The sequence below is a fragment of the Hemicordylus capensis genome, chromosome 3 (genome assembly GCF_027244095.1).
Source record: "Hemicordylus capensis ecotype Gifberg chromosome 3, rHemCap1.1.pri, whole genome shotgun sequence".
In the NCBI taxonomy this organism is placed as follows: domain Eukaryota; kingdom Metazoa; phylum Chordata; class Lepidosauria; order Squamata; family Cordylidae; genus Hemicordylus; species Hemicordylus capensis.
In genome coordinates, this window is record NC_069659.1 from 234,801,932 (window position 1) to 234,826,088 (window position 24,157).

The 24,157-nt window shown below is 43.9% G+C and overlaps 1 long non-coding RNA gene across 1 annotated transcript in view; it reads right to left on the reverse strand.

Annotated features, from left to right (window-relative positions):
* Positions 1 to 16,366, reverse strand: part of LOC128348759 (uncharacterized) — a 38,516-nt gene extending 22,150 nt beyond the window's left edge. Inside the window, exons 1-2 of the long non-coding RNA XR_008318297.1 lie at positions 16,313 to 16,366; positions 13,748 to 13,832 (exon numbers count right to left, since the gene is read on the reverse strand). This is a non-coding gene — a long non-coding RNA (uncharacterized LOC128348759). The remainder of the gene's footprint in view (positions 1 to 13,747; positions 13,833 to 16,312) is intronic.
* Between the last annotated feature and the right edge of the window lie 7,791 nt (positions 16,367 to 24,157).

Here is a 24,157-nt window from a genome sequence, read left to right on the forward strand (position 1 = left end):
AGTTTTTCTCCACTTGCGCTCCAGTCGCCTACCTTGCCGCTTCAGCCCCCGTAGATCTTCCGTATACCAAGGGGCCAATTTTGAAGCAGGTCAGAGGGGACGCTTAGGAGCAATCGTGTCTACTGCCCTGGTGAGCAAGTTGTTCCAGTTCTCAGCCAGGGCATCGACAAGATCACCAGCAGAGCCAACACTGAATCCCTCCAAGGCTTCTTGGAATCCTACTGGATCCAGTAACCTCTTCGGGGAGACCACTCTAATAGGCCCCTCACCCCTGAGAAAGTGGAAAGCGGTTGTAAGTCCAACCTTAACCAGATGGTGGTCCATCCATGACAATGGGGAGAATGTAGGAGTCCCCACCCACGGAACACCACCCTGATCAGAATAAAAAACCAAATCAAGAGTGTGACCTGCAATATGCATCGATACAGAGACCGCTTTAAATAGGCCCATAGTTGTCATGGCCGCTATAAACTCCTGAGCTGTCCTGGACAAATTGGTCCCAAAATGAACATTGAAGTCCCCCAGCACCAAAAGTCTGGGAGACTCCAACGCAAGTTCCACGACCAAGTCCGTGAGCTCAGTAAGGGATTCCGTTGGGCAGCGGGGTGATCGGTACACCAACAGAAGTCCCAATCTATCCCTGGTCCCCAAACTCAAGTACACACATTCAATATGGTCCGATACCCTGACAGGGACCCTGGTAAGGGAGATGTTATCCTTATAGACCACAGCCACTCCACCTCCCTGCCCAAGTCCCCTCACCTGCTCCTCTACAGAATATCCTGGAGGGAGAAGCTGGGACCAAACTGGACCACTAGCCTCCCCCAACCAAGTCTCAGTAATACACATCAGGTCGGCCCCTTCATCCATGATCAAATCATGGATGAGTTCCGATTTATTTTTGACCGACCTGGCATTGCAGAGGAGCAAGGTAAGGTTATGTGGGATGTTGGCAGTGCTCCCCGAGGTCAAAGAGCTGGCAGGACAGCCGGAAGGGGGGACAGCTATTAGATTTCTGACTACCCTTCCTCTGGAACAGCCTGCTGACCTGCCAACGTTTCTTCTTCTATTCCCCACCACCACCGGAATAGCTGCCACACATTCAATGAAGGTGCTCCCTGCCTCCCCATCTCCAGACAAATCCACACACATTGCAACTTCAACCCAACCACAGCACAACTTAAAACTGATTAAACTGAAGCCCCACTATTGAATGCCTCCCTCTATACAAATAGTTGGACAAAGTGTCCAGCCCTCGCCCTTGTTTCTCCCCCGAAGTGGCTCCCTCAAAGGGGCAACCCCCTTTGGTGTCGCCCCTTCGGTGGCTACCCCGCTGGTGGTGGGCCCGGCGCCACTGGAAGTCGTCCTATATAGGCTGAGCAACAAGCCCAGCAGGTGGGAACCAGGAAAAACTGCCAAGTCACCCTTGTAGCCCCAGTCCTGCAAAGCCTCTCTGCAAGCAATCCTGGGGGGAGGCAGATGGCAACCAGGGAGGGCAGAAGAGAAGAGGTAGCCAGGCAGGCACCCCAGTCTCATACCCAGGGGAAGATGGTGTCCTCTTCTCCTCCTCTCCAGCAGGCAGTGGACCACCTAATCAGCTGTTGTAACTGACTACAAACAAAGCCATGACAAGGTAGCAGGGATGATACAATGGAACATCTGCAAAAAATACAAGCTACCTGTAGCCAAAAATGGGTGGGACCATAAAATTGAAAAAGTTGAAGAAAATGAAGATGCAAAAATATTATGGGACTTCCGACTACAAACAGACAAACGTCTGCCACACAATACACCAGATGTAACTGTAGTCGAGAAGGAAAAAAAACAAGTTAAAATAATCGACTTAGCAATACCAGGAGACAGCAGAATAGAAGACAAAGAAATAGAAAAAATCACCAAATACAAAGATCTACAAATTGAAATTGAAAGGCAGTGGCAGAAAAAGACCAAAGTAATCCAAGTGGTTATTGGCACCCTGGGTGCACTTCTAAAAGACCTTGAAGAGCACCTCAACACCATAGGGGCCACAGAAAGCACCATCAGCCAATTACAAAAAGCAACTTTACTGGATACAGCCTATATTCTGCGACGATATCTATAACAACAGCAACAACATTGATAATAAAATTCTGGCATCCCAGGTCCTTGGGAAGGACTCGATGTCTGGATAAAACAAACCAGTCAATAACACCTGTCTGACTGTGTAAATAAATAAAAATAATAAGAGAGCTAATAGTCCTGCATTCAAGAACAGCAAGGACAGCCCTGCTTGTAATCCATCGTTCCTTTTGTGGGGTTTATATGAAGGACCAGCCTCACCAGGGAAGAAATACTGGGTAAACTGATTGTTTTGCTCTCTCAAGTGGAAGTTGCAGCTCTTTGAAACAACAGTTAACAAACAGATAGGTTTCCAAAGAAACAAGAAATAAAAACCCCCACTGAAAATACATTTTGCAGTATATGACCATCATTCCAGAAAGATGCCTGGGCACTCTAAGCAACTGGTGTAGTGCACTGGCAAAAGAATTAATCAGATGAATCAGATTTGAATTGCCCCTCTGCTTTCTTGGTGGACTTAAGCAAACCATTCTGTTTCTCAGGCCCCCATCTGTAATATGGGGATGATAATAATATTAACCTAGCTTACAGACTACAGCAGGATGGTGAATGTACAGTGCTTTAACCACTTTATAGTAAGATAGAGGAGAGGAGAGCTGGTCTTGTGGTAGCAAGCATGACTTGTCCCCTTAAGCTAAGCAGGGTCTGCCCTGGTTGCATATGAAAGGGAGACTAGAAGTGTGAGATATTCCCTTCAGGGGATGGAGCCGCTCTGGGAAGAGCAGAAGGTTCCAAGTTCCCTCCCTGGCTTCTCCAAAATAGGGCTGAAAGAGACTCCTGCCTGCTACCTTGGAGAAACCGCTGCCAGTCTGTGTTGACAATACTGAGTTAGATGGACCAATGGTATGACTCAGTATATGGCAGCTTCCAGGTATTAACTAAACAGCTTTTCTATTATCCCCTCACCTTTAGTGATGTAACCAATACACACTGCCAACAAGGCTGCTGAACAGCATATTTTACTGCATATTGAAAGATGTTTTCTTTCTATATGAAAGGATGGCATTTCTTCATTTTGAGTCAGACCACTGGTTCATCTTGTCCAGTATTGTCTCATCTTATTAGCTATGACTGGCGAGCCAGTGTCATGTAGTGGATTGTGTGTTGCTAGGTGTAATCACCAGTTAGCCATGAAGTTTACTAAGTGACCTTGGGCTAGTTGATGTCTTGCAGTTTCACCTGCCTCAAAGGTTAGTTGTGAGATCAAAATATGATAATCCTTCCTCTTATACTCTCCTGAGAAACAGATAAACAGTTCCAGTAGTTTTACATACACTGCTGTATTTGCCTGTGCAAAGAACAATTCTTTATAGCTGTTACTAGAAAGCACCTTCCCCTTCAAGGATGTGTAGGATTTGCTGGTTTGTATTTCTTACAAGTTGCACAGAGCTTCAAGGCCACTTTCTCAAGCTGCTGTGGGGATGAAGCACAACATTTAGCCCTGGCACCGCGTGAGAAGACAACAGTCTCTGCTGTTGCTGAATATCAGCAATGTACGAGTCTGCTTATCCAAGAGGCCCTGGGGACATGATGGAAAAAGTACTAGTGCTTTAGTTAAAAAGAGAGCACTCCCTTCACTGAACTGTAAACAGTCAAGAGAAAAACCTTATTCCTGCCATTCTCAAGATGAAAACATATTTCACAGTGACTTAGGAGGGAGACAACCGGCAAGCATTTCTATGAAATGCAACAGCTCTTACTTTGGACCAACAGTGCCTGCAGCAAATGAGTCCTAACGTCTATGGGTTATTTCCCAAGTGTGATCTGCTAAGCAAGTGCAGAAGTCAATTTTTAGTCTGGGAGAATAGTCATTCAGATATCAATGAATATTGATTTTCCATCTTGACCTAGGAAAACATTCTCAGATTACTTACAAAATGAGGAAAACTATACATTATTTATCCACCTCTTAAAAGGTTCCTTGTCCATTTTCTTCCTGAAATTATACACAGAAATCTGGCTGGAAGGAGAGAGGGAGTTGATGAAAGGGAGAATTTATTCTCTTTCTATCTTTCTCTCTGGAAAAATGGCAGACATGAATGCTAGCATACCAACACAGAATACTATGTAACATATGGTCTTCCCTTTGAAAAAGTCAGACCCTCTGCTCTCAGAAGTGCATATATCCTTAAACTAACCTGCTACCACACATGTTGCTCAAGAATGTGATGGGAAGAGAGGTGGGGAAACGAGTTCTTCTTGGGGGAAATGGACATTTAACTATAGTTCATAAGCAACATAAAAGTGACTTGAACTGTACCAAAAAATGGGAAGTTGTTCATTGGCAGCTGGACAAAAAGGGGAGGGGCCTATGGAAGAATCTACTCAATTGCCATCAGCCAGTTGCTCTCTGATTCTGGCCTCAGAGAGTTAATGAAGATGGATGAAGCCATTCACACTGGTGGCCTCTGGGTACTAATGAAAATTATTTAATGGTCAAGTACTGTCACTGCAGGAGTTGATTAATTAGCAAAGGAAGCAAGGAGAGGAACTCTAATGGCATCTAAGCTACTAATAATAGAGATCCAATCAAGGTAGGTAGCCTCTGTATAAAGGAGATGATAGAAGAGTGTCTCTTTGCAAACTCACCTTCAGCACTAACCACAAAGGCAGCAGGTGTCCTCAACACCAGCAGTCCTTACTGACCTCTGCTTTGGAGAGAAATGACCGAGATAAATAGCTGCCTTCTCGGAGATTAACATGGCCCTTAGATCAGAAAAGTCATATGGTTAGGCACTTGAAGGAAAAAGTTAGGAAAGATGCAAGGGTGTTGAAAAGACACTGTTGGATGCAGGCCCAGTTGCCTCAGAGATCTGTGATTTCAGGGGTGGGGCTTTCCAGGAGGTTTGTGTCTCTAATGGAAAAGAGAGAGAAAATATAAGCATGGCTGGCTTCTCAGGCCAAGGTGCTGAGAATTTGGAGAACCCCTTCATGTGGCACACTTTTAAATCAGATAGGATGCAATCCATCCCAATGACCATTTATGTTTAACCGGGCCCTGGATTGCAGTGCGGATTGCAGGGGGGGCTCTAGTGAAAATGGTGTACTTAATTAAAAAATCGATTGTTGTCCTGTATCACATGTCATCAGAGAAGGTAAGCTGGAAACACAAAACAGGCTTGATGGCATCTACTCTGCAAGTCTGCTCCTCATTTTACACGGCGCCCACAGGCACACTAGTGTTGGCCACAGTAAGCACATGAAGTCTGAAGGAGAGATGCACATCCCCCCAATATGTGGGGACACATGGAAGCCATGCACCAGAGAACCACCAACTGTCTGTGGTTACCTTGTACATGTCCAGCCACTGTGTGTGAGGAGATGGGTCTCCTTTTGTGCTTTACATGATTCCTACAACAAACAGTGGCCAACATTCCATGCAGTGGGATGCCGGCATTTGGGACCCACCAGGGCTGTTGCACACATGAAAGGTAGACCCATGGTCTTGTGCAAGCGGTCAGCTGTGCAAGGACTTAGAACAGTACCCCACACTTGCACAGTGCTACTTCCACTGGAAACACTGGTCATATAGTTGTGTGTCTGCAGTACCATGTAAAGCCTGAATCTGTTTTCATACTCTGTGGATCAGTTTTTATGACTAAAGCAGCCTCTGAATGTCAGGGGGTGGAGGCATGGATGCACCCAATTCCTGGACATCTTAGCAGTGAAAACAAATGGGAAATAATTGTGTGGGTGGGGGGTCAATCATGGTTGGTCAGCGTGGACAACCAACATTGGCGAACTTAGATTTGAAGTTAGGTGACCAATGCCAGATCCTACAGAGTTGTGCATACCTGACATACTGTACATCAACCTGCTATAAATGGAAATAATGGGCTTACTCTTCTGTAATGCCACTTGTACAACTTGTGAGTTTGCCGGTGGGATTCAGCACATTGCTCAAGGTCTGGCTGTATATCTTTTTCACAGAATGCAACCTGAAATTTTCCTATCCATGTCACAAAGCCCAAATAAAACTAATAAGGCACAGTTAGTTATCCCCCTGCTAACTGAGGAAAGAGACACCCTTTAAAGTGGTGGTTCTCATATATTTAGAAGGGGGAGAGCGATTGTCCCTGTCCAATCACAGTACAGTATCCCTCCAGTGGCTGTTGCTTGTATCTGTGTTATGTTTCTTTTTAGATTGCGTAAGCCCTTTGGGGGCAGGGGACCATCTTATTTATGTATTATTTATTTTTCTATGTAAACTGCTTTGGAAACTTGGTTGAAGATCAGTATATAAATAGTCGTAGTAGTCATAGTAGCCATAGTCGTAGTCATAGTAGTCATAGTAGTAAACTTGTGGTTGATTGGGACACATTAAACAAAGATCCGTTGGGTACAATATGCTTCCTTCATCCTCCTGTATCCTTCATTCACATTTGACACAATATATAGCCTTGGGGTTCTCTTAGTGAAATCTGGATAAGTTCTGGATTTCTGATCTGCCACTATGCATCTCTTTTTTCCCCCTGAAGCTGAGGAACTATATAAACACAAATAAAACTTGAGCAGGAGAAATGTTGTCTTTTCTTCTATTTTCAGTGAGTCATTTGGACCCTTGTTGATAGGAGAGAGTTTTGTGGAAAAACCAGGTAGTTTTTAAATCTTCTGAGAAAATTTAAGCCACTTCCAGGACATGTGGGGACCAATGCATCATCCCAGCCTTAAAATATTTAAAAATAGGTTTTTAATAAGTTATGCATCATCTGCGCTTTAAAAATCATCAGTTCAGCAGAGCAGTAAACCTTTCAGTAAATCCATATGGATTCCAGATTTTATTTTGTATTTACTTGATTACTCAGGAGATAGCTCTCTCCAGTTCTATTCTAGGCTCCCTTCAAATATCACAAAAGCAGGTGATCCAAGAAACGTCAGGATATTTTGCCTGGTGTTCATATACCTTATTGCTGTTGGCTAGAATTCACTCTTACCAGTTTCTAGAATTGTTCTCTTCCCGTACAAAACTACAACACTGGTGTTTCTTGTGATTGTGGATTGACATAAAATACAGAGTATCTACAGTACTTTGACACTCATTCTCTCTCTCCAGGGAACCTTGAGAACTGTCATTTTATGGAGATGATGGAGGAAGAGGAGGAGCAGGAGGAGGAGGTAGGGATCTCTAACGAAAAAAGTTGTCAGCACCTTCACCAAATTACAGTTCCTAGTATTCTCAGTGGAAAAACACTTATGCTAGGGTTTTTTTAAAAAGCTATTAAATGTGTAGCGCAGAAATACTCTTTGTGCACAGAGAAGAGAAGAGAAGAGAAGAGAAGAGAAGAGAAGAGAAGAGAAGAGAAGAGAAGAGAAGAGAAGAGAAGCCGGGGCTGTGAATGTGTGCAGCCCCAGTCAAATTGCCAGCAATATCACCTGTCACCAGTTTGTGGGAAAAGCAGAGGGATGGATTCTGTCCCTCCCCAAACAGGTGATTGTTGCAGTTGCTACACAGATACTGTCTTGCTTCCGGCATGGGGCTATTCAGACTTTGGAAATACATTTGTGCCCATAGGAATGGATAGAGATAGATAGATAACCATATAGCTTAGTAGTAGAGTGCTTCCTTTGCATATAGAGAGTCCCAGGATTAGTCCCTGGCATTTCCAAGCAGAACTGGGAAATACTCCAGTATGAAACTCTGCAGAACTGCTGCCAATCATTGTGGACACTACTGGGTGTCAATACTAAGGGACAAGAGTAACCTGAATGGCCCAACCTCTCAGGTGCTTTGCTGGTTAGGACAGTCTCACAAAAGGATTAAAGGAAAGCCATCAGGGCAGTGGAGCTAGCAGTGTCAAGTGATGGTGACATTCTATTTCTAGCTCCAAGTTAGGAGATGGAGGCACAAATCTCATATAATTCCAAATGGAGTGGAGCCAGGCAGCAGGACGAACATTTTAATGCCTGCCAGGTTGGAAGTTAAAGCCAAGAATGAGAGCCCTGTCCAGCTCTTGAGCAGATCTTATCTGTAGGAGGGAACCAGAATCCGGTCCACTGATGCAGAGAGCACTGTTGGATTGACACGGCTGCCATCCATGCTTTTTTAAGTAAAGAAACAGCAGATCAAGGAGACGCTGGAAATCTTGATATGCTAAAGAGGGGAGAAGAAAAGGAACTCTCTCCTCTGCCTACAAGCTAGGATCACTATTGCCATATTGCTTACAGAATCCCTAAAGGTTCTCTAAATGAACATTCTGGCATTTCAAGGAGGAAATTAAACAAGCTCTGCCACTTTCCCCAAGCCATGGCAAAGGAATACAAAATCCTTCTGTCAAACCCTTCATGTTTCACTCACTTAAACTTACCTTTTGATACCAACAAAAGGATAGGTCTAAATTATTTGCTCAGCATGCTGAGGGTCTGACTATTCAACCTGATTTTCCTTTTCTACAATCTACCTACTGGATGCTGCTCCACAGGTATATGCCCAATATTCTATGGAAACTCTGTTGCATTCTAGCTGCAAATGTCTTAATTTAAAAAATGAAATAACCCGAGAACAAATAAGAATTGTAACAGCCATAAACAATGTACAAATCATTCTCTCCTGCACTTTATATTCTTTTCTTTTCTTTTCAATACCTCTTATTTCCAAAGCCATTTCCCCACATTTTGTCTATTTCAGCAATTAATGATCACAGCACAAGGTGGTTGCTTTTAACATATTGTTTGGTTCTGCTTTCCATGAGTGGGGGAGCATTCAGGGCAGCTTTTGCTATACGACTGGCCCTGTTTGCAGTCCCTCTTTTCTAGAACCCGTCTCTGGGAAATCCCTGTCCTTTTTGTTTGTGTTTTTCTCTTTTGCCTTTTGTGGAGATTTGGGAGACACCCGCTCTAACTGAAGCTATTCCTGGAGGATTCCACCCCCACCCCTGCCAATATGTTTTTCCGATACTTTTTCACAGTACTAAGCCATTAAACATCCAGAGTGACCTGGAGACTGATGCTGATTCCTGGAGACCTAGAAGACTGGCAACCCTAGGGGATGCACTTTACAAGTCTTTACTCTTGGTCTTGTAATAATAACCAGCCTATGAATTCTGCTCTAAGTCAAAATGAGATGGAAGTTGTCATCTTTATCCTTACGGTTCCTCTCAAGATGCTTCCATACAGCCACAGTCTTCTTGATTAAATTTCCTTTCCACCATCTCCCCCCAAAAGGAAAAGGTAAAGTGTGCTGTATGGACTCCTGGCGCCCATAGAGCCCTGTGGTTTTATTTTGGTAGGAGGGGTTTACCATTGCCTCCTCCTGCACAGTGTGAAACGATGCCTTTCAGCATCTTCCTATATCGCTGTGGCCCGATATAGTACCAGTGGGCATCCAAACCAGCAACCTTCTGGTTAGTCAAGCATTTTCCCACTGCGCCACGTACGGTGGCCATATCTCTGCCCAACACACTCCTAATTGCCTTGCCAGATAGGAAATGTTACTTAATATGCTTGAGTTCCAGCTATTCTACATCAAGTAAAACCAGATTCATTCTGAGATTAAACATTCTAACCTTCTATTACAGATTCTTCAGGGTTTTGGTTTTTTAAAGCATCTATTTTCTAAAGATGGGGTTATTTTGTACATGTGGGCAGACTGTAATCATGGCAGCAAGCTCTCTTCCCTGCTTCCAACATCTACCTATTGGTCAAATGCACACAGTACTGATATTTATATGCTCTGGTTTTGATCCGTACACTGGGAAAATAGGGTGTGTAGTGTGATTGGAGCCTTGGAGGCTATGCAAATAGCCTCTCTGTGCACTGGGAATTTGACCAGCACATGGAACTTGGCCACACAGAAAAGACAGAGGCCATATTCACACATAACACAAAACCAGATTTTAAGGGGCCAGAGGTTGCCAAAGTGGCACGGCCGAATGCAGGACACCCCATCCAAACTCTGGTTCCATGCAGAAAGCAAGGTTTTGTTTTCCAGATTCCAATTTGTTCCCTCAGGTTGTAGTGGGTTTCACCACCCCAACCCAAGGCTGAACACAGCCTGTGTTACATGTGAATGCAGAACTGCAGTCTGCGTTCCCTCTAACTGGGGTTGAGGGATACATCTCCTCCTCTCTCCAGCCTGATTGGTCATGTGGGCTGTCCTTCATGCAAGAAGGAAGCCCGTATAGCCAGTTCCCCCTCCTCTCTGCAGTATCCCTGACTTCAGAGAGCCTGGTCTCCGTTACATCCGAATTCAGACAGGAGAGCAGGGGTGGTGGGGAGCAGAACCCTGGGTCCATTGGGCTCGTGGTTTCATGTTACATGTGAATACAGCCAGAGCCTGCTGCTGTGATCATGGATCCCCCATCACTGCCACATATACAAAAAAGAATGCCTGTAAATGGCTAAAGCACTTTGCTTCAGAAATTAGTGCTGGATGGCCAAGAATTCCCCTTGCAATTGCTGCAGAGTAATTTTTAAGGTTAAGCAGAGTAATTTTTTGCTGCAGAAGTGTAATTTTAAGGGCCAACATATTGCATATATATGCATATAACAGAGGAAGGAAGGAAGGAAGGAAGGAAGGAAGGAAGGAAGGAAGGAAGGAAGGAAGGAAGGAAGGAAGACATATTTGAACATATGGTGTAATTAGCCCCTCATCTGGTACATGTTACCATCAATGCTGGATAAAATGCATGAGCCCAGAGGCAGCCTCTGCTTAAACAGCATTAGTGGCACTGCATGTGAGCCCAGATGCCTGCAGGGCATGATCTCCTTCTGCCTCTGCAGTTTCTTTCAGCCTGATGGGATACAGAATGAGCAACCAGATGCATGAAAGGACAAGGTTCTTGTGTTCATTGTAGTTATGTAGAAGAGATCATTCTTTTAACTAGCACGCTTTGTAATGCTGGGCTGAGATGATAACAATTTCTATAGAACTTTAGATATTTGGATTTTTAATATTTATGATTGCTATTTACAGAACGTTTGGGCTATATTAACAGCCCATTGATTTGTCATGAAGTTTGATAATGTGCAGTTTGTAATCCATTGATGCTTGTAGTTGTGCATTATTTAATATTTTGCATGTATAAAGTACTGTAGTGTGCTCAGATCACTTCACCTTCAGTACCACAGTAATGCTTTCAACAGCCCTGTTGTCTCCCTAGTGCAGATGGGGTAGGGGCTGGGGCAAGTTAGACCTCCCCTGTTTCACCGTGAGGCTCTGCACATGATCAGTGTGTGGAGCCTGCAGGGCTTGTGTGGGGAGAGCGGGCTTGACCCACTCCCCCCGTGCACGATCAAATGTTGAGCCCTGGGCAGTCGGATCAGCTGCCCACACAATGACTGGCTCCATCAGGGAGCCAGTAGCAGCGGCAGGGATTGGGGGCTGCCTGGTTCCCAGGATGCCCCGTGCAAGAGCACAGGGCATCCTGGGGAGACCTCCAAGGCTGTGAGGCTTGCTGTAGCCTCCTGGTCAGGGGTCTACTCGTGTCGCCATGGCACATAGCCGCAGCGCGGTGGCACATGAGCAGTAAAACATGGTTAGCAGGGCGCTCGCTCCATTAACCTCATTTTAGGGGAGGAGTAGGCAGGCTAGCCTCCGTTGAACCACCAGGCTTGGTGGTTCTCATGATGGGGGGAGACCAGGCTGGGATCCCTTAGCCTGGTTTCTCTCCATCGTGAGAATCACACAGCTTAGCCACTGTGCTAGAGTATTCTCACTGCACATGTGCGAACCAAAGACACTTTGCTGGACTCTTCATGGTTTTCACTTCTATAGAAGTGGCAAACAGAAAACAATGGAATGCATTTCCTTATCTATGATTTTTCCAAGAGAAAATCCCTGCCCACCTGAAGGGAACAGACTCTATTGTCATTACACTCTCTATGCCCTGCATGAGCCAGAGAAAGACCAGAGAGTTTGAACACAATCCCATGAGTCCAAACCTAGAAAAGAAAGGAAAATTGAGCCTGCTACTTCTTTGCTTAGAATTGTCCATTGCACATAACTCTGCTATAACTAGAAAGCTCATACCATCTCCACTGCAGGAGTTGTATGATGTAACAGCTAGAACATGATGTTACCTGGCTAAATCACAGCAGGCAGGTAAGCCTTTGAGATGTACTTGACCGTTGAGCAAATTAGAGCATCATACAACCCATTATTGCATATTGGGCAGAGAATCAAGGGTCCATAAGGCTTCTTCTGTGCTTTGCCAAATATAATTTTTGCCAGTCAACAAATCCAATCAAGACAGATCCCCTTTCTAAGATTTTGTCTCACTAGAAATACTTCAATATTTCCAAAAGGCAACTCTGAACTGATATCTGAATTAAAAACCTCTGTTTCTGCCTCCTGTTTTTTTTTTTTCCAAAGCAAGAATAACTGGAAATGAGATTTACAAAGTAGTTACCTGAATAAACTCATTAGGACCCCTTCAATCACCAAAGTTTACTGTTTCCACAAAAACTTTAAATATAAATGCGCTCTCATGCACGCACACCTGCGCGCGCACACACACACACACACATACACATACACACACACGCATACACACATACATTTTAAGGCATTATCACTAAATAATGTAAAAAAGGCGTTGTCATCAGTCAGTGTTTATATAATTCCTCTGAAAAGACCTAGCTGAGTTGATAGCTATGGCTGTCAAAATTATTCTTGTGCTTTTTCTTTTTAAAACTCGTTCTCTCTCTGACTGCTGCAAATTCACTATAACTAATTCTCCAATAGAGATTCCCTGACCCCTAGTGACAGAATGAGGGTGTTGCAATATGTAAATAAATGGGCAGAGCAGCAGGCCTGCACAATTGTAACCTTCAAAGACATTTGGCTTAGCGCGTAACAAACCATTCAAGTCTGAGGTAAAAAGTCACATGGATTGTAAGGATTTGGTGACTGTTTCACATATGCTGGGGTTCCCAGTCCTCTAGGGCTGCCCTGCAGACTCTATAAATCAGCCTCAGTTTTCAGGTGACTACTGATATTGTGAAGAGACATTGATGAGCACTCTCTGTGTAACTTCACACAATCACCAAGTTAGTAAGCTGGAAACTTCTGGTACCTGATGAGTGAGTGCTCTTGATGGGCATGTCGTGTGATCTTGCCAACGACCAGTCCTTGCACTGGACGTCCTGAGATTCTACCAAGGTTCACCCAACTTTGGTAACTGAGATTTGCAGTTGAGTGGAGAATCTCGGGAAGCTAGCATGGGAACCACCAGTTGGTGGGTTCACACAACATACCCTCTGAGAGTGTATGCTTACCAGAACTGGAGAACCGCAGCTTACTGGCTTGGTGGCAATCATGTGAAGCCACTCTTTGAGTATGATGTACCAACCAGTTGTGAATTCACCTGATGGTATTGTTATGAAATTGTGGGTCATTAGCTGAATGGCCAGTTCTCTCATAAGCCCACAGTTCCCCTTTTGGGAGAAGACTCGGGCAAAATAGGAGTTAAGCAACTCCACCATCTCATTGTCACACATGAACATTTCACCATCTTTATTGAGCAATGGCTATCATTTCCTTCCTCTTCCTCTTAATGGACCTACTACTGCTACTGCTACTACTACTCAGAATAAGAAAAAGAGGAGGAGGAGGAGGAGGAGGAGGAGGAGGAGGAGGAGGAGGAGGAGAAGTAGAAGAAGAAGAAGAAGTTGTTCATTTTATTGCTCTTACCATTCCTTGCCTGCCCTGCCTCCCATTGCTGGGCTCATTCTGAGCTTTAACCTAGAAATCTCACAGTTGTACTGCAGTCTACAGTCTAAAAAAAAAGAAAACCAGATTTTTTCACCCTTGTTCTTATGAAATGATTTGTTTAATTTTTGTTTGATTTTATTTAACCTAACAAGCATGAAACAGCCTTTTTTTCTGTCATCCTCTATTCCAATCTTGTGACTTAGTCTGCTACTCGTGAAAATTCCCAACTTGTGACTATAAACATTCCTGTTCCATGCGCAGGTCCAAGGGTGATCAGGGGGCCTTCTTGAGAGGGATCCTGGTGGTGTTTGGAAAGTTAAAGGGTGGAACCTAACAGATGTGGTGAGACCGGGGGCGGGGGTGGAGGAAATTGAATGCTTCCCGGTTCAAAATACCTGGTATTAAACAAAACATCAGATATTGAACTCCAGGCCAAAATACTAAATGGACAGGTAAGTATTTGACAGGATTCACCAAGGCATCTTCATTTACACTCATCCAACTGTTCAGCATACCTGGCATACATCATAACCAACAGATGGAATAACTCTTGTAACATCATCCCTTTCTCCTTCAATTGCAGTATTATATCAAACAGCACCCCAATTTATTCTCTGCCCTCTGTGTTCTGTTCATATAGCCCGATCCTATGCATATTTACTCAGAAGTAAATATTCAGTGTTATACAGAAATATACAGTGTTCAACAGGCCTTACTCAGAAGTGTGCAAAGGATTGCAGCCTTAACCTTCTGCCTCCACTCAGGTTATTTAAATTCATGTACACTTTCCACAGTGATTTATTTCCTTTCTTTTACAAAACAATTTGGACAGAGCATAAAAAATTATGACTATTCTCCAGTACTGTTACAACAATGTCCTAGGATGTATTCTCAATGTCAAACTCTGGCAAGACTAGAAAAGTGAACTTGGGCTATTACCACTATGGCAATAGGCCAGGAAAAGAGCTCATGTTTTCTGTTATCCTGTTAAGCACACTGTTTAATGTAAGAGATTAAATAAATCTAGGAGATGGTTGACACTATCAAGTGATAGTAACCTGGACATTTTTTTGTTTTGTTTTTATTTTTTTGGAGAGAAAGAGGAATGGTGTCAAATTCCAAAACTTTAAAAAAAAAAAAATCTGTGCTTGATATTGAGGCTCTGCCCTGCCTAAAATAGCAAGCTGGCCTCCTAGCATGCAGAGGGGTTCTGCAAAGTTCCAGTAATTGCCTAAGAGCCCTTTCTAACAACCAGTGAGAAGGAGCAATAGAGTTAGCAGTGAGGAAGCCCTGAGGAGCTTACCTCCCTGCACACAAGCAGTTCCCTTTCCTTGGGCAGGCAGATCACCTGCTGAGACAAGTACTGGCTGCTGCTGGTAGCTCCGAGGGTCGGGTGCTGGGACACATCGCCTCATGTCACCTTGCCCCCCGGAGCTCCAATAATGGACCCCACAAATGTGTGATGCATTATTGAGAACCCCCTCCCCTCCCTGAGAGCGCTGCAATCTGCAGGTCTGGGTTAAGTATTCTGTTGTTTTGACTAGTCTGTATTGCCGAACACCAGCTGGCTGTCAAACAAACAAACAAAAAGCAATAATGAAGAGAGGCATCACACATCTCCTCCTCTGGGATGTGATTGGTGGGAGAAAAAACCCAGAGCAAGCTGTGGGGACACAGAGAAAGATCTGCAGGGAATGCAGAGAGAAGCCGAGGAAATGCTGAGGAAATGCGAATGGTCCATTTAATGCCGCTAATTAAACAGCTCTGAATCTACTGCGAAGCAGATTTGCTCTCCAATAACCCGCAGCATGAAGCCATGTCTGTTTAACTCCCTGGCAGCATCTCCAAGTTCGGGCTGAGATAGACACCTGCCTGTAACCTTGGAGGCAGGGGCATAGCAAGGTTGGAGTGGGCCCAGAGACGAGATTTTAAAATGGGCCCCCACTCAAAGTCCAGGGCCTCCGCACACCCCAGGCCCCCAAGGATTTAAGTCTGATATTTCAAAATAAGTATGCTGCCTGGAAATACATTTCACTGAATACACACACCCACACGTCACAATATATAGTGATATACATTGAGTACTATACATCTGTGCTACTTTTAATGCCTAGAACACACTAGTAAGACAAATTATTAAAATGGCCCCCTCGCTGCAGATTAGCAAAGGAGACTTTCAACCATGCAGGGTGAGCCTATGTTTGTTTTCTCAGAATTCTGAACAAATTCAGTCAAGTTTGATTCCAGGAGGTTTTTCACAGGAGGCTTTTAAAACCCTTTAACACACCTTTCCTCTGGAATGGAGGTGCTGCATTCACATGGCCAGATTTACCCAGAAGTCCCTGCGAGTTATTGGGGAAGCCGCTTATAGGACTTTTTAGATAGGTTTTTTTTAAGCCAGCAAATTTTCCAAGCTGTTTTAAAATAAATAGTCAGAGACTTCTCAGTCCCACCCCCCATATCAAAGCCCTATGGCAAGCAGATGCCTATATATCCGGTGGGGGGGGCGGGGAAGGTAACCACAAAAAGGAGTTCACACTCTACCTGGCAGCAAGGGGTCTTCTGCTGCAGAGAACAGTGGTGGCCACTCTGGCTGCCTCCTCCTTCCAGGCTGGCTTGGGCCCTACTGGAGTTCAGGCTTCACAGAGGCCTACACGAGGCCTCCGTGGAAACCCCGCCCACCCGCCGATCAGCTGAGAAACGGGAGAAAAGGAGCTCTTTGCAGCTTGTCTGCTGCTTCCATTGCGGGCCAGGAGAACAAGCAGGAGAGACAGCGAACAGGGCAAGTGGCTGAGGGGCCTTGGGGCTGCGCAGGGGGCAATGGGGAGTCACATGAGGTGCCTCTGGGGGCCCCCTCCAGGCAGTGGGGCCCCTAGACAACTGTCTCCCCTTGCCCGATCGTTGTTATGCGTGTGCTTGGAGCAGCTGCTGCCAGATTTTGTAGAAAATACTGAGCTAGGTGACTGACCACTGGTCTGACTATCTGGAAGCTTCCTATGAGGATGCAGAGATTCGTGATTGGGTAAGGGAGAAGCAACAAAAATATAAATTCTATGTGGATCAGAAATGGGGTGCAAAACAGAATATTTCAGGTGGGGGACTTTGTTCGAGTACGGCTACCTTAGAAACTGAGAAAGGGATGTTCCCAACATTCTGGACCAAAACAAATAATCAAAATCCAAGGAGATTCTGTCATATTGGATGATGGAAAGAAACGGAACAGTTTGAGACTTTCTAACATGCTTAGTATGAGAAAAGAGGGAAGGGAGTCTGATCTCCAGAGAGAAACTGAAGAGGAATTTGATCTTGCCTCCAGTTTTGACCTCGTAGATGAAGATGATGAAAGTGATGGACAATCCTTGGTACCAGAAAAAACAAACAGCTCCTGTGCCAGAGAACCCAAGAGAGGAGAAGTGTGCATGACAGGAGACCACCTAAGAGACTTCAAGACTTTGTCATCAATTCAATTTTTGGTTGTTATAAAGGGGACAGATGTGTCATATTCTATTCAGAAATCTTTTGCAGTTTGTTTGGATGTTTGTCCCAAAGGGATCCTATAGATAGTGTGGGGGAGGAGTCAAGAGAAAAATGGAGGGAAAGGAGAAAACAGAGTTGTTGCTGAATAAACCTTTAGATAAATCTTCTTAAGATTTCCTTGTGTGTATGAGGGAGACAACTATTAAACACTATGGGTTGCCTAACTTCACCTACCAAGTTTATAGGCAGAGATTCAATTTGAATGGGCAACTTCCTAGTTCATGACTCTGTCTCTTAGAGATGTTCTGTTCTGTTATGAAGATGAAGACAGAACCAGCTTCTGTCTTCATATTAGCTCCCATGCATGCTAACTAGTTCCCGTCTTCATATGCTTGTCTGTGCCATGCACTATTACTACTGGAGATTTAAGGTTGTTTATGATTACATAGCAGTACTTCCATTCATTGCAACTGCACTATATGTCACGGGAAGGGGTGATACTGTGTGTTCTGAGAGCTGAATGAGTTCCAATTGATGTGGCTTTTCCCATTCATTTTATTCATTCCTCTCAAGTGACTCCTGACTCCTCAGTGACTTTGGCAAATTGACATAACAAGGCAGAGACTTGCATAGGGATAATTAATACTTGTTAATAATTCATCCCTGTTTATCTGGCTCTTTAGTCACTGTAAAGGTTGCCACAGATCCACTAAATCCAAAACACTAAACAAGGCTTTTAATTAAACCTTTTGTGTGACAGCAGCAGCAATGTTATAAATACTGACAGAGTTGAATGAATCTGCAGCAAGACGAACTGTGCTCACCCCATTAGAACCTGGCACAGTAGGACTGCTCTAGCAGACAAGCTCGTGGAAGCTTGCACCTTTGCCACCCAAGCTATCATTTAATCCTGCTGGTTTTAAAATTACTATTCTTAGCTCGATGATTCAAATGTCCTAATGTGGAATTATGCAGATGCACATGCACGTGCTATTCTTTGAAATCTCAAAGTCACTTTAATTACATTTCTCATAATTAAGCAATCTAGCCCTTCACTGACGCCTTCCTTCCTTACTTAGGGAGCTCAAAAGGATAACTAGAAGAGGATGATATGGACTCTGCAGTTACATTATGCTGTGATGATGTGTCATGTTTTGACTGTTTATTATTATTATTTTAATGCTGTGTTTTGTTGTGTTTTTCATGTGCACTGTCTTGAGGCCATTTGACACATGATAGTTTTATACATACAAGCATAAATAAGGAAAGCTTCTTTCCTCCCATCCAGAAAGGGAAAAATAATTATGTCTCCTGGGGTGCCTTTGTGGGAGAAAAAGTGGCTTATGAATACCTGAAGTAAATAATGATGGCCAACATGATGGGTAACCCTTCATCAACAGCCTCCTTCTTACCTAGATTCAGTAGGTTCTGCCACCCGTCCCCCAACCCCCACACCAATCTGCTAGATTGCATCAGGCTCTGCCCTTTCTCAGGGAGCCAGTAGTTCAAAAGCTGGTCATAATTCGAAATTCATTCAGCCAGCGAGGTGTAGTGGTTAGAGTGCTGGACTAGGACTGGGGAGACCTGAGTTCAAATCCCCATTCAGCCATAAAACTAGCTGGGTGACTCTGGGCCAGTCACTTCTCTCTCAGCCTAACCTACTTCACAGGGTTGTTGTGAAAGAGAAACTCAAGTATGTAGTACACCGGTCTGGGCTCCTTGGAGGAAGAGCGGGATATAAATGTAAAAATATAATGATAATAATAATAATAATAATAATAATAATAATGAACAGAGGGGAAATAACAAAAACAGAAGGAATAGAACTGCCCAATGGAAGCAAGATCAAGAACCTGGAAGAGAAAGAACCTTACAAATACTTGGGCATTCTCCAGGCTGATAACATCGCACACACTGAAGTTAAAAGAAAAATTGGAAGTAAATACATCAGGAGAGTTAGAAAAATCCTCAAGTCCAAACTCAATGGCGGGAACACCATACAAGCCATAAACACCTGGGCTATACCTGTTATCAGATACACTGCAGGAATAATAGACTGGACCCAGGCAGAGCTAGAGACGCTAGATCGTAAGACCAGGAAAATCATGACCATCAATCATGCTCTGCACCCCCGCAGTGATGTCGATAGGCTATACCTCCATCGCAGCTCAGGTGGAAGAGGAATGTTGCAAGTCCATCAAACAGTAGAGGAGGAGAAAAGAGGCCTTGAAGAATATATCAAGGACAATGAAGAAGATGCACTTCAAATGGTCAATAATGCAAAAATATTCAACACCAATGAAAGAAAGCAGGCCTACAAGAAAGAAAAAGTCAAGAACCGAGCAGAAAAATGGAAAAATAAGCCCCTGCATGGTCAATATTTGCACAATATAAGTGGAAAATCAGACATCACCAAGACCTGGCAATGGCTTAAGAATGGTTGCTTGAAGAAAGAAACAGAGGGTTTAATACTGGCTGCACAAGAACAGGCACTAAGAACAAATGCAATAAGAGCAAAAGTTGAAAAATCCACAACAAACAGCAAGTGCCGCCTTTGTAAAGAAGCAGATGAAACAGTGGACCACCGAATCAGCTGTTGTAAAAAGATTGCACAGACTGACTACAAACAAAGGCATGACAAGGTAGCAGGGATGGTACACTGGAACATCTGCAAAAAATACAAGCTACCTGTAGCCAAACATTGGTGGGACCATAAAATTGAAAAAGTGGTAGAAAATGAAGATGTAAAAATATTATGGGACTTCCGACTACAAACAGACAAACATCTTCCACACAATACACCAGATATAACTGTAGTCGAGAAGAAAGAAAAACAAGTTAAAATAATCGACATAGAGAAGAAAAAGAAATAGAAAAAAAATCACCAAATACAAAGATCTACAAATTGAAATTGAAAGGCTGTGGCAAAAAAAGACCAAAATAATCCCAGTGGTAATTGGTGCCCTGGGTGCAGTTCCAAAACACCTTGAAGAGCACCTCAATACCATAGGGGCCACAGAAATCACCATCAGCCAATTACAAAAAGCAGCTTTACTGGGAACAGCCTATATTTTGTGACGATATCTATAATAACCAACAGTATTGATGATAAAATTCAGCCATCCCAGGTCCTTGGGGAGGACTCGATGTCTGGATAAAACAAACCAGTCAATAACACCTGTCTGACTGTGTAAACAAGAAATAATAATTCAAAAGCTGGTCATCCTAAGTCATGTGTCAGTTTGTGCATGGGAAATGTCAGCAAGGATTCAGAAGACTGACAGAACAGCATGGCTGGACCATTGCTAGCCTCTCAAAACCCCTCTAGACCCATGTACAGCAAGGGTCCATGACAGCTTTGCTTACCCATCTTTGAATCACTACAAGTGATACATGTATAAAGGAAATGTGACACAAGCTTTTCAGATGAAGCATCCCACTCCCCATAACTTTAGTTTCCTCCACAATGTACATTAGCCTTTCAGCATCTTCCTGTGACTAATAAGAGGGAAATGAGAGGTTTTAATAATGAATAATGAAACAGAAGCAAGGTGCTTAATATTGAAGTTGTGGTGGGAATCTAATCAAAAGTGTAACCAGGAGCACCATAGACATGGAAATAGGCAATGCAGTCTATTAAAAAAAAATACATCTCAGGTTATCATTCCAGCAAGGAAGGTGCCCAAGTGGTTAAAATATCCTGAAACTGCTTCACACTGATGGAATATGATGACTATTCACTGTCCAAGACACTGTGGCATATACACATGAATGCTGATTTGTACTGCATAGAGCACAGTGGGATCATAGCTCAGTGGCAGAGCATCCGCATTGTATGCAAGAGGTCCCAGGTTCAGTCTCTGGCATCTCCAGGTAGGGCTGGGAAAGACTCCTGCATAAAACCTTGGAGAGCTGCTGACAGTCAGTGTAGACAATACTGATCTAGATGGACTCAACACAGGGTAGCTTCCTATGTTCCTGTATTCATCTTGTCTATCACAATGGTCAGTGGAAGAAAAGAGGACAAAGACTGCTGGACTTCAGAAGAACAGCAGGAAAATAGAAGATATTCATAATTACTCCTCCAAGGGTCGAAGCAATGTTTTTTACACTACCTTATGTTCACAAACCTTGAATGAAATAACTATCTGCATCTATATATATAATTCTCTAAGGCGTACCCATGGCTAATCCTGTGTGTGGCAGCTCTCGTGAGTGTTCGCGAGCAGAAGCACCATGGTGATTGGGTAGTACAGATTCTGTATGAAGATAGGGAGGAGGAGCCTGTGAGAGCAGAAGCACCATGTTGAGTGGGCAGTGGGGATTCGATATGCAGATAGGGACGAGAAGCCTGTGATGGTTAAGGTCAGTTGGAATGCAACTGTTACTGGTCAGAAGATGTTCTTGATTGTAGAGAAGAGGTGTATATGTGTTTAGATATAGATATAGATATAGATAGTGGGCAGGGGTCTGCGAAGAAAGGGGTCGTGAGGGAGGAAAGAGCCCCTTCAGGAGAAGGAGGCTGCCGTTGTGTGAATTAGATGAGGAAACAAGATGAACATGAACTGTTAACTCAGGAAGGGAGAGAGAAAGAGAGAGAAAGAAGGGAGGGAAAGAGAGAAAGAAAGAAGGGTGAGGGACGGGCCTGAGTCTGTCAGTGGCCTGAGGGGAACAATGGCAGCGCCTATTGGCAACAAGGAAGGGCCCAGTCAACCACTGCTGCTGTTTGGGGCTACCGAGGCCATTGGCTGAGGGAGGCAGGCAGGCAGGCAAGGGATGTGCCCAGGCCTGTCAGTGGCCTGAGGGGAACAAGCGGCCATGGCAGTGGCAGCAGTTAGGAAGGGCCCGGTCAACTGCTGCTGCTCCTGTGGGGAGGAGCAGGAGCAGGAGCAGGAGCAGGCTTGGGTGAGTGTGGGGAGGTCTCTGGGGATAGGGGGCTGCAGTTTGCCAATAAGCTCCACAACACTGCAACCGTGACCAAGAGGGGTGAGGGGGGTGGAGTAAAGAGATGGAGGAGTGACCAAGAGGGGTGAGGGGGATGGAAGCAACAAGGAGGAGGAGCAGGAGTGCAGCTCAGGTGAGGGTGGAGAGATCTCTGAGGTGAGGGGAGCTGTGGCAGCGGGTGAGGGGAACAATCAAGTACTAGCGCGCAGATGCTCTGCGCGGCTTAAGCTAGTTCTAAGTAATACTTAAGATCCCAGTTCATTCAAGGAAGTCATGAACAAATTCTGGACTAGTTGTGTGTGGCTAGGAAATCCTTCCAGTCTTTTGAGCATGGTATGAATCTTCCAGAAACTTAATTAACAACTTAGCTTCCGTACCTATTCCCATTTCCAAATTCATATAGACACAAGGCTTTCTCATATTTCCTTCAGTTTAAGTTTGATTTGTGAAAGTTCTATTTTAGTAAACTGCTGATGAATGCAGCTGAAGGGGGCCATATATTATTGAAAAGTTATCAGACAACATAATGAAGTGCTTTTCTCATATCAGCACTGCTCCTAGAATGATCAGTCAGACCACAAAAAACTCATCCTAATGAACTATGATATATGTGACACATTAGTTCATAGGTTTCCTTATTAGTTGGCAGAACAAAAAACAAAAGAAAAAAATTACAATGTTTTTTCGCTAAAACAGCCAAGCAATATCCATGGCGATGCTACAAGAAGTGGCGCCAGTGACTCAGAATTATAGATCCCAAAGGACTTAGATAAACAACTGAATACCACTGGGATATGTGAATGGCTAGACTTATTGTCAAATCATCAAGAGGAACATCCTGGAAATCAGGTCAAATGTCATGGTTCTGTCACTTCTGGTCTGAACTGTCTTGAAGGACTATCTACCAAGTGATAGACATTTGATAGCCATTCTAAAATCTGTCATGCTTTTGATGAATCCACTGAGTCACATAACCATTATATTTATTTTGTATATTTTATTTATTTTTACAATATCTGCATTCTTGTGCTGTTTTAACCTTTCTGTGCCAAACTCATGAATTAAATAAATGGATTTGAAAATGGACCTGTGCTACATAATAGTTCTATCTGAACTGTGATGAAATGGGGGTGACTCTATGCTTTCCTGAGATCTACCCTCATTAGAGAGATTGCTCTGATCCCAAATCTAGGAACACACCACTCCTTCAAGGTAGGCTGCCACCAGTTGAAGACTGATCTAAACCACTGACCAGGCTAAGACACAGCTTCAACAACCTAGAACTGTCTAGCTTGGGACCTACAGGCACTGTATAGCCAGAGTCCACACAACCCAGCTCTAGACAACAATATTTTATTCTGAAAACAACTGAGCTTACGAGGCTAAAGCCTATATTAAGAAACAAGGGTTGCACACAGAATAAGGAATTGGGAGAAAATAGGGTGAAACTGGAAGTAAAGAAAGGGATACAGGAATTCAAAGGAAAATACAAAAAGCATTTACTAACTGACTAGCACTGAGTTTGACCTTAGTGGGCAGGTCTTTGGCTGAGAGAGCATTAATCTCTTCTCCCTTGGAACACCCATTTGCAGATGGAAAGGGGTGAATACTGGCCAGGCCTTTGTCCTCTATCTTTAAAGCCATGAGGGAGGGGGTGAGTTAGGCTCCAGGAGTTGTGGGTCCTGTCCCAAAGAATATTCTAATTTCCTCCCCTCTGGGTGTTGAGATGCAAAGTGGCCCTATCTCCTGTGTCTGATAAGATTAGGAAATTGGTGAACTCTCACTTCAAGATGATGGAGATCTGCGTTTGTCACATGAACAAAGCCCATTTTGAGGCCCAGATCTCATTTCAAACAGCAACTAGATCCGATTCTACATCTCTGTGTTTGTTCACACAGGTATCCATCACCTGGTAGACAGTTCCCCAAGTCCATTTCTTTAATGTCTTGGTTTGTATGTGATGATAAG